The 12039-nt window shown below is 40.1% G+C and overlaps 1 long non-coding RNA gene across 3 annotated transcripts in view; it reads left to right on the plus strand.

Moving 5' to 3' along the window:
- LOC103277570 (uncharacterized) overlaps positions 1-12039 on the plus strand; it is a 77604-nt gene that overhangs the window by 30161 nt on the left and 35404 nt on the right. For all 3 annotated transcript variants that reach the window (XR_010002738.1, XR_010002734.1, XR_505503.3), the window contains exon 3: positions 406-1005. This is a non-coding gene — a long non-coding RNA (uncharacterized LOC103277570). The remainder of the gene's footprint in view (positions 1-405; positions 1006-12039) is intronic.

Raw genomic sequence — 12039 nt, forward strand, 5'->3', positions numbered from 1 at the left:
GTGCATTTAGAATGAATGCAGTTTGACACCACTTTAACCGCTATGGCTCAATGCTACAGAAGCGTGTGATTTGTAGTTAGATGAAGCACTAGTACTATTTGGAAGAAAAAAGTTGAAAACATTGTAAAACTACAACTCTCCTCATTCTGTAACATTGAACCAAAGTGTCAAGCTGCATTAATCCTTCAGTGTAGACGCACCCAAAAACTCACTTCCAGCAGCACACACAGATGCCGGAATTTCAAAGAACTGAGAAGTTATATTCTGAGAAGTTATATTTGTCTTCCTTTTCTTTCTATCTTTGGCAGAGTTTGGGGAGCTGACTCTCTCCCTCTTGCTTGAAGTCAGTCTCCGCACTAACAATGTGATAAAGTAACTTTCCTTTGCCCGCTTCCTTTTTGGCAGATTGTGGAGCAGAAACTGGAGGCAGAGGGAGGACCCGCAAGCTTTGACAGATGGTACTCAGCGCTTGACTCCTGCTGGGCTCAGCAGGGCCCACGGTTTAGGACTGTCAAAAAGACTCTGGCCTACGAAGTGGATAACAAAGTGTGGGCTTTCCTATAGAAGAGCCCAGAGACATCCAGGTTGCTCTTGGGTTTCCTTTTCTTCCAACTCGGTTCAGAAACTCAGTTCATTAAGTTGCCCTTTGCGGCAAGAAATTAAATGAGGAAGCAGGAACTGCAACAAGCCAGTGAGAAAGGCTGTTAGCATGGATGGAATAAAGTTTGGGAAATTCAAGAAAATCAAACCAGCAAATGGGGAATTAGGACAACTTCAAAGAGGATCCAGAAGAACTAAATGTCTCTCCTTTTATTCATTTTTGAATAGCATTGCAATATGGGACAAAGCACCAAACGTTGGCTATAAATTATCATTACATTGAATGTTTGCAAGTTACATCTGAACTGCAAACCTGTTGACATTTTTTTCCTTACCTTCTTATTATGCATTAAGTCAACATGGTCACACAGCATCAGGCAACGGAATTTGGGAGCATGTTCCTGGGTAAGTCTAAACTTTATTATTAATTATTATTATTATTTTATTGTATGACACAGCAAACTCGATAGATATGCTGGATTTTGTTTCACAAAATCACAAGTCGAACACTTCCCAAGTGTCTAGGACTGTGTGATGTATTTTCGGATGATGCGCGCAGATCCCAGTAGGGTGGCCTTTTGCAGTTGGCAGATCGTAATTTTGTCAATGTCTATTGTTTCCAAATGCCGGCTGAGATCTTTTGCCACGGCACCCAATGTGCCCATCACCACCGGGACCACCTGCACTGGTTTCTGCCAGAGTCTTTGAAGTTCAATCTTGAGGTCCTGAGAGTGGCTGAGTTTTTCCTGTTGTTTTTCATCAATGCGACTGCCACCTGGCATGGCGACATCTATTATTATTATTATTATTATTATTATTATTATTATTATTATTATTATTATTATCTATTTATTTGGATGGGGAAAATAACTGAAGCTAAACACTTATAAAGTGTTGCAAATGCCTTACCTTTTCTGCCAGAAGTTGACAAGGTTAGAAAGGTTACTTTTTGTACTGCAACTTCTAGAAAGATAGCCATGCTGACTAGAGGATTTGGGGAGTTGCAGTCCAAAAAGGAATTTCTCCATGGCCAAGTGTTGAAATGTGTCTGTAATAGTAAACATGCATTCGGTATAGAAAATCTAGATATGTATCTTACTGTAATTCTGTTTTGGTGGACAAAACACGCAGCTGTGTGCCTTTTTTGACAACTTGAGGAACATCTATAAAAAGTGTTGGAGACAGACTTACTGTATGTGCTTAGAGTCAAGCTATTAAAATTGAAGGGACCAGCTGGTTATTACTCTGCTGCCTTTGGCAGATTTGCTCTATATATTATTATTACTAATAATTAAAATGGAATAATTTGAAGGGCATTTGGACAGCATTAATCTATGCAAGTAATAATTGGTACTATTCCATTATCCGGGCCTTCAAACTGTTCAGATTTGCCAGGAATGATCCTCATTAATCCTCAGTCACCTCACTTTTTCAGTTGCTTTTTAAATGTCCCAATTTCTCTCTCCGCTTCCCCGCCCCATTTTCCTCTTCATCCTCAATTTTTTCAATTGTTGCAAAGTAGCTTGGACTCAACGAAGTCATTAGAGGGAGGGAGAAGAGAGAAATCTGGTCCTGCAGACTCAAGCAAAAGCAAACTATTTATTTATTTACCGTGTTTCTATCCCACCCTTCTCACCCCAAGGGGAACTCAGGGCAGCTTACAACATGTCACAATTCGATGCCACGTCAAAACATAAACATACAAATTATAAATACATTAAATATTAAATCATTAAACATAAAACAATAATATATGAATACAGTTAAAACAAGGTGTAAAACAGCAATTAAAACAACCACATAATGCGTAATCAGAGTCCATGAGCCATTCCAGTTACAGTCAATTGCATTGTATTTCTGTCTATTGCATTGTAGCTAGTCTCCGAACACCTGGTTCCAAAGCCAAGATTTTACTTGTTTTCTGAATGCCAGGAAGGAGGAGACTGATCTAGTTTCACTAGGAAGGGAGTTCTACAGTCGAGGGGCCACCACTGAGAAGGCCCTGTCTCTCGTCCCCACCAGCCGCGCCTGCAAAGGAGATGGGACCGAGAGTAAGGCCTCCCCAGCTTTTTATTATTCCTCAGTAATCACTTTCATCACTGACCCACACACTGTTGTTGCTTTCCTACAGAACTCTCAGTTTTCATATGTTGGACGACATGTTAAAATGAGATATTATTCACCATATACATGCATGTATAAGTCTAGAAATGTTAGTTTAAAAAATCAGCTCTAAAACCTAGGACAGCTTATCCACAGGTCAGTATGAGTATTGCATCATAGGTAAAAGTAAAGATTTTCTCCTGACATTAAGTCTAGTCATGTTCAATTCTGGGGGTCGGTGCTCATCTCCATTTCTAAACCGGAGAGCCAGTGTTGTCTGTAGACACCTCCAAGGTCATGTGGCCAGCATGATTGCATGGAGCACCGTTACCTTCTAGCCGGAGCAGTATCTATTGATCTACTCACATTTGCATGTTTTTGAACTGCTAGGTTGGCAGAAACTGAGGCTAACAACGGGCGCTCACTCCGCTCCCCGGATTCGAACCTGCGAACTTTCAGTCAGCAAGTTCAGCAGCTCAAAGGTTTAACCCGCTGCGCCACCAGGGGCTTGTATCATGTCTTCCTCTAGTGCCAAAAGGCAAAAACTTGGGCCCCTTCTACACTACCATTTAATCCAAATTACCAAAGTAGACAATTCACATTATCTGCTTTGAACTGGATTGTATGAGTCTACAATGCTATATAATCCAGTTCAAAGCAGATAATCTGGATTTTATATACAATATCAAAGGGCCCTAGTCTATTTTAGGGGAATCTAAATGTAAAATCTCAATCCCCACTACTTTCTCTGCCATGGTGCTCCTTCTGCCCTTTTAGTTGGCCTGGGCAGGGAAACAACGTTGGTGCCCAGAGGCAGCTGGTCCCCCAAGCCAACACTGATGCTTCCCCAATTTGCAGAATGACTATTGTCATGCCAAAATCCATAATTTTGCCCCCCAAACCTGCCCTTGACTTATACATCTTGTCAACTTATACATGAGTACATACAGTCATACCCTTCTGCATGCACACCTTCCCTTTCCACTCCTTGGACTCCAAAGGAACTTCTGGGCAGATGTAAGAGCATCAGAATAAGACACCCCACAAAATAAGAATGGACTGTTAGGCCTGTGTTCTCCAGGAGATAGTTTGAGGTGGTACCTTAAAGACTAACAAATATTGGTGATAGATATTCATGGACGGTATGGAGACCACGAACTTACTTCTGCATCTGAAAAGTGAGCACATCTCTCTCTCTCTCTCACACACACACACACACACACACACACACTGTCTCTTGAAATGTTGAAATGAGTTTGACAACCTTGCCCTATAGAGAAGGCCTTACATTACACTCTGAGAACTTTCTCCCTGGTGGAAATATTTCTTCATTTGAAGCCCATTTCAAGAGAAAGATACCCTTTTGACCTATAAAAGCCATTGCCTTTGTCACCAGTCATTTTTCTTAGGAAGCTCTCAGTCTTCAAAGACCAGAAAACAGAAAGCCATGAAAATGAGATCTCTTTCACTATGCGCTATGCTAGTACAGTAGAGTCTCACTTATCCAACGTTCTGGATTATCCAACACATTTTTGTAGTCAATGTTTTCAATACATCGTGATATTTTGATGCTAAATTCGTAAATACAGTAATTACTACCTAATGTTACTGCATATCGAACTACTTTTTCTGTCAAATGTGTTGTATAACATGATGTTTGGGTGCTTAATTTGTAAAATCATAACCTAATTTGATGTTTAATAGGCTTTTCCTTAATCTCTCCTTATTATCCAACATATTCGCTTATCCAACGTTCTGCCGGCCCGTTTACGTTGGATAAGTGAGACTCTACTGTACTTTGATACCAATTTAATTGTGAGGTCCTGGTATTTATCATCAAGCAGCGGATTTTATGTCACAGAACTACAAATCCCAAGATTCCATAGGAAGAAATCAGGGGAAAGGAGATGTATTGAAGTGCTATAACTCTGCAGTAAGAGAGTATGGAGAGTTCACCTTGCTTGTTGGTTTGAGGAGTTTAATCCCCAAAAAGGAAGTGTTTCCAACCTCTGGGATAACATTAAAGACTCCTGTTGCAGAAATGTGGGATCTCTTTGCCATCTGCTCCTCCAGATGATCATCCCCTCCTCCAAATGACCCCCAAGTAAAGCATAAGATGGTGTGGCAGGTGTTACTTGGACCAAAAAGCAAAGTTTCTGGAGCCTCCATCTGTGTTGCACCTGCCCTTCTGTGGCTGGGATCTATTGCTGTATTGATTGTAAGGAGAAATAGGGCACTTTGCCAGCATTTTTCTTCCCTTCATAGGGATTGAGGGGAGGTGGGCATTCACAGCTTAACTTTTCACAATGCAGTGTGTTCCCATTAGGTTTCTAAAGACCACTAGAGTGATGTGGTGCTGTCTCTCAGTGAGTGGAATATACTCAGATTTGGTCAAAGCTCCAGACAAATCCAGACACAGTCTGAGCTGAAATTGGTCTCTTGTTCAAGCTAAGAGAAACTTGTACAAGATCACAGTCAAAAGCATTGTGTGGGGTTCAAAGTTCATGAAGAATGGCCCAAAAAGACATATTTTATGTTTGCTTTCAGCAGAAACAGCCAAGGGCAAATAGGAGAGGAGGGAAAGAATGGGGCTGAGAGACTGACAGGTCAACCTTCTAGTCCTATGGCATATTTTATTAGCCATCCGTTTTTAGTTTGTTGAAGAAGGAAGGATTATGATGTTTGTAAAATTATGATTTGCTTAGGTTATTTCATCTTTTCTTAGCAGAAGGTGATGTCAGGGACAGAAATAGGTAGCGCACTAATACAAGTTAAACGTCCCTCACCCAGAAATCTGAAGTCCAAAATACTGCAAAATCCAAAATTGTTCACATGGGTGACTGAGATAGTGAGACCTTTCTTTCCAATGGTTGGTTGCGCACAAACTTTGCTTCATGCATAAAATTATATAAAATATATGCAATTATTTTTTCTGACTGTAAGGTTATGTGAAGCAATAATAATAATAATAATAATAATAATAATAATAATAATAATAATGGAACCCCCGATGGCATACTGGATTAAAGCCTTGTGACTTAAAGATTGGCTTGCTGACCTGAAGGCTGCCAGGTTCAAATCCCACCCAGGGAAAAGCGCGGATGAGCTCCCTCTATCAGCTCCAGCTCCATGCGGGGACATGAGAGAAGCCTCCCACAAGGATGGTAAACATCAAAACATCCAGATGTCCCCTGGGCAACATACTTGCAGATGGGCAATTCTCTCACACCAGAAGCGACTCAGGTTGGTCCTGACACGAAAAATAACAACAACAACAACAACAACAACAACTTTATTTTTATATCCCACCTCCATCTCCCCAAAGGGACTTGGGGCGGCTTACATGGGGACTAGCCCAATCCAACAAAAATTAAAACCAAACATAGGTTAAAACATATCTCAATAGAATCAACAACATTACAAAAGTGAATTTTGTGTTTAAGCATAGGTCCATTTCCAAGATATCCTGTAGATCAGGCATGGGCAAACTTTGGCCCACGGGATGTTTTTGAACTGCAACTCCCACAATTCCTAATAGCCTGCCAGCTGTTAAGAATTGTGGGAGTTGAAGTCCAAAAACATCCAGAGGGCCAAAGTTTGCCCATGCCTGCTGCACATGAAAGTATTCCAAAGTCAAAAAAGCTGAAATGCCGATGTTTGTAGCCCCAAACATTTTGGGTAAGAGATACTCAACCTGCATAAAGACCACAGTTGCCTCCATATCAGCATCTTCCTGGGCCTAATTCCATAGCATAGGGTTCACTTTGCTTTGTAGAACTTCAGCCAGGAGACAACTGTTAAGCAGAATGGCATGGATGGAAGAGATAGATCACTGGAATATTTTCCAGTCTTCTAAGAGTATAACACTTTTGTTATTTAAAAAGCATTGCATTTGTTTTATGGATGCCAGTGTCAGCCCTGATACCCCATTTCTATGGCTCATTTCCAGACAAAGGTGCAAATTCTCCAGTTTGGAGGCCTCCATTCTTGGCAAGAGAAAAAGCTAGGATGAAAATCTCCAGCTCAATTAGAAGAGATTTGGTGATTTGTTACATTTTTAAAGCCTCTTCAGGAAGGTCTATATCGTATATATTTACTTAGATCCCTCCGGAACAACTAATGCCATATTTTGAAAATAAATAAACAAGTTTACAAAGACAAAAAAACAAACAGAAAAGAAATGGGGAAAACATGAAAAGAAAAGGAAAAGCATAATGTGGGAAACTGATTATTAAGGGCTCTTGACAATGTTTGCTGTATCGTATAGCCCACATTGGAAGGCTATAGACATTTCTCTGAATTCCCAGAATTGAACAGTAGAAGGAGCTCTATACCTGTTTTAGTTTTTTTTTTCCAAGTTGTCTTCCTTATCTTGATAAAAAATTAACGAAAGTTTCTTAATGCCACCACATTTTGACAAAACCCTGTTGGCTCAAACACAGCCAGGCAGCATTTTAGCTACCAGGACTCAATGCTATGGAAGCCTGGCCGTTGTGGTTGATTGGGTGAGGTACTAGCCTGCTTTGGCAGAGAAGGCGAAATACTTCGTAAAACTACAACTCGCGGGATTGCGCTGTATTGAGCCATGGTAGTTAAAGTGGTGTCAAACTGCATTAATTCTGCAGTGTATCACAGGGTTTTGTTGGCAAGATTTGCTCAGAGAAGGTTAGATCATGAAGGGCATGTGTTCTAAGTTTGGTTCAAATCCATAAAACCATGTAAGAGCCTTGGCAGAACATTCATGCATACACTGGGTTGCTGTGAGTTTTCTGGGCTGTATGGCCATGTTCCAGAAGTTTCTCTCCTGATGTTTCACCCACATCTGTGGCAGGCATCCTCAGTGGTTGTGAGGTCTGTTGGAAACTAAGCCAGTGTATATCTGTGAAATGTCTAGGGTGAGAGAAAGAACTCTTGTCTGCTTGAGGCAAGCGTGAATGTTGCAATTGAGCAGCTTGATTAGCATTGAAAAGCCTTACAGCTTCAAAGCCTGGCTGCTTCCTGCCTGAGGACATCCTTTGGTGGGAAGTGTTAGCTGGCCCTGATTGTTTCTTGTCTTGTCTTGTCATACATATATATTTTCACTTTTATGTCAATAGATGTTTTGATCCATGTACCAATGTCAGACGGGAATAAACAAATACGTCAGCTGGGACTCAGTGTGAGACTTAAACAGACATACATGTAAAGGATATAGAATTAATTTTTTGTATTGGCTATATTCACTGTTGTGACATTGCTATGTATGGACACCAATTGAGCAATGGAGTGATTGATGAATAAAGACCCAAAGCCCAATGGTGACTCTCCCAGCTAGAGTGAGTGAATGGTTAGATGAGGTTAACACTTCTCTAAATCCAATTATTTTGGTTTATTCTACTTATCGTTGTTGTTTACTCTCTCTCTCTCTATCTATCTATCTATCTATCTATATATATATATAACAGAAACATTCTTATATACAACAACAACAACATAATAATAATAATAATAATAATAATAATAATAATAATAATAATAATAATTTATTTATATTCCACTCTATTTCTCCAAGGGGACTCAGGGTGGATTAAAGAACACACATACAGCAAGCATTCAAAGCCATTATGCAATTAACAAGGACAGACAATACACAAACAGAGGTAAAGGCATTTCCCATCTTATTTCTGGCGTCTTGGAGGCTGTGCTTGACTCCAGTCACAAGGCTGTCACTCCATCTTCGATGCCAAGGAGCTTTTGTCATCCTTAGATGCCCTCCTGATCGATGTCGTTAAGAGCGCCTTTTATTATTTCCTCGCTAAAGCTGTACCTATTTATCTACTCACGTTTTTGCTTTCAATCTGCTAGGTGGGCAGGTGAGCTGAGGCTGACGGCAGGTGCTCACCCCAACCTGGGCTCAAACTGCCAACCTTTCAGTCAGTAGGATTTTCTGGAGCACGTGCTAAGCCCATCCTCACAAAACATACCTAACTTTTATATTTATTGTTAACCACTTTGAGTTCCTCTATGAAAAGAAATGCAGGATAAAAATAAATTAAGCAAATGATAAATAAACAACACATACAGCTAGACTGATGCATATAAGAGAGTTCAAATGACCTCCACCTTCTCAGCTAATGGTTATAATTATAAAACACAAACCACCAACTACTTCTTATAGAAATCTTAATTGAGCATCTACGTTAAGCATATCTCTACTAAATCTCAAAATACAGATATCAGCCCATGATGATGTCTGTGAAAATTGACAACTGAATCTGTCTTTCTTAAAATTAGATACAGATTCAGCCATAACCAAAACTGATACAATTTGTGCTTTGCAACCAACTCATATAAGTCCATCAACCAATTTTCTTGGGTGTTGCTCCATCTTTAACCAAACAAAAGTCTCAGTTCTATAAGAAAGCATTTAATATGCCTTCTACAATTCTTCTCTAATTGATCTTTCATCATTCTCAGCAGAAAAAAATCTAGTTCTCATTACTAGTTTTAAGATATCTTCCAACATCATTTAGATCTTTGCCTTTACATGTGTCTATCATATATATTTATTTAGTACTGTCAAAGCACATGGCGCTTTACAAATAAAACAAACAACACAGGTGGTCCTGCTAAAGGTGTGCAATCTGAAATATATATGTATGAAATCAAATGTATAACTATACAATTGTAAAACACATGATCCAGATAAAATACAAAATGTCAAGATAAGTAACATAAGCAAACTAACCAATATATCTAATGAAAATGTACAATGATTTAAAGCTATACTAAACTAAATTGGATTTAGTTTTTTTCCCTCTTTTTTGGCCACTTTGTCCACCTCAAAGGCTTTGCTGATAGTTTCAAAATCGTCTCTATATATGCACATAAGTGAAAAACAATTCCTAGATTTTATATGGATACCAAAATCCATGGATAATAGCAAACCTCATTGGTATTCTGGCCCAGAATACCTAGAGATGGCATATTTCTTTGGACATGGATAAATGAAATACAAAAGCAGTATATTGGTGAAAGCAAAAATGTAACAGAAATCTTAGAAAGAAAGCATGGTGTTAATCAGCTAGTGGCTTTTATATTATTAGCGATGAATTGGCTCTGGGTTTTAGTCCCAACCTTAAAGAAGCCCCCCAGGTTTCTGGCCCATAATACTAAAAGAGTTTCAGTGTGTTGAACTTCTTGAGAGTGAACTAAAACCTGGAGTGGCTCTACCACTTCATTGACATGGGACTCTCCAGCTACCACTGATCTGAACAGACACTTGCAACTGCATTGTAATGTACAAATCCCCTTGAGACCGCCCAATCGTACTGATGCGCAGCTCTTATTTTGGCAAGTTGTGCCCAATATGTTCAAATAGAAATCCAAATTCTAGGTTGCATCTGTCTCCTAAATCATATATAATAAGATTTACTTAACCTGTTTGAAATGGAGTGGGGTGGGGAGGATGTTTTTGTCCCCCAATTTGTTGCAACATCTGAAAGTTCACGGGGTTGTGACCCATCTTTCAGCACAGGATCACCCGCCACCTGCAAATACTCCGGATGGGGGGCAGAGAAAGAGTTGGGAACAATGAAACGCGTGCTGGTTAACTGTTTCCAGGGCAACCGTTCTAATTCATCCTTAGGAGGTCTTTAGCCCCACCGCGGCTTTGTCTGAGCAAAAGACGTGGGCCAGCTGTTACCAAATAGTCATTGTTGTAGATCACAGCGAGACACAGAATGAGAGTTTGGAAGGAGCACCAAAAAAGGCACCCGACTCCAAGCAAACACCTTGAAATCAGCATCCCCTTCCTCCCACTTCACTATTGTATAAAAACATAAATATCAATTTAATAGAATGGATGCTTGACTTATCTTTGGCTGTTTAGGAGCTATTCTGATGTGACTTTGATTGCCACATCAATAAAAGTCTTACCAGGCGAAAACTGGGAGCCGCAGTGGCGCAATTGGTTAAACCCTTGTGCCAGCTGAACTGCTGACCTGAACGTTGGGTTGCTGGCCTGAAGGTTGCCGGTTCGAATTCGCGAGATGAGGTGATTGTTGGGGTAATCTCTGAGCGGTTAGACTCAATTTAACCTTCTGTAGGGAAGATTCCACCAAAAATGTAGCAGAGTAGCAAAAGTAAACTTTCAAATGCAGCAGTTACTTACACGCGGTGAGCAAAGAGAAGCCTTTGTCTATTTAGGATGGCAATGGAGTGCAGAGTCTCAGTAAAAGTTCAAAAAGCATTTATTCAGGTAAAAAGAATTCCATTATAGATAGAAAGGTTTGGAGCTATCTAGTCTACTCTAGACTAGTTTCTAAGGGAAAATAAGAAAGAAAAAATAACAAACATCTAAATAGTTACATCTTGCCTGGAGAAGCGGCAAGGTGTTGTTGTTAGCTTGAAGAACAAAGGGAGAAGACTGAACCAAAATGGTTCCAACCTCATGGTCCAGTTTATTGGGGCCATAAAAGACATTCTGACCAATGAGAAGTTAGTGTCCCTGAAGATTCACATTTCTACTAACTTCAAAGTAAGGGATGTGACGTAAACAGGATAGAGGGAAACACAGTAAAGCCTATCTAGGCATGCTTTGAAACAGGGAAAGGATTCCCTCAATCTAATTCTATCATCTATCTGACTACATTTAGACTTGAGTAATCCAGGGTGATCCCAACAGTGAGCTCCCATCTGTCAGCTCTAGCTTGCAGGGACATGAGAGAAGCTTCCCAGCAGGATGGTAACACATCCAGGCATCCCCTGGGCAGCGTCTCTGTAGATGGCCAGTTCTCTCACACCAGAAGCGACTTGCCTCTTAAAAAGGCATAAAGTACAAGGGCTTTACAGAAGTTCAATATCTGTGTATGGTATTACACAATGATTATTCTACCTGATCCTTGTGTCAAAGTACACAACTTGAATGCACACTCAAACGTGCAGTGAAAGCCCAAGGCAATCTATGCACCTGTGCCTTTTCATGCACAATGGCATCCGATGCACAATTCTGCTTCAGCAATGGTTGAATTAAATGCAGTCATCTCCCATCAGATAAAAATGTTCAGTGGCTTCCATAGGGGAAGGCAACAATAAGACAAGCTAGTCATCCTCCTCTCTTCTTCACATATACACTCAGGAAAACTGAAGAGAATCATTCCATGGCCCTGTTGATAATTTTTTTTCCATTTTCAGGCCCCATTACCAGACTGTGTTGGCTTTGTATGCTATTTCAAAAAGGGAAATAGTATCTGTTGCATGTTCAATTAATATATGAGATAAAAGCAGATTTACGCCCACCAGTGCAACAAAAGTTCTGGTGTCTGCACATCTGGCATTAGGGAGAAAGAGGACCTT

This window comes from Anolis carolinensis, chromosome 1, assembly GCF_035594765.1.
Source record: "Anolis carolinensis isolate JA03-04 chromosome 1, rAnoCar3.1.pri, whole genome shotgun sequence".
Classification (NCBI taxonomy): domain Eukaryota; kingdom Metazoa; phylum Chordata; class Lepidosauria; order Squamata; family Dactyloidae; genus Anolis; species Anolis carolinensis.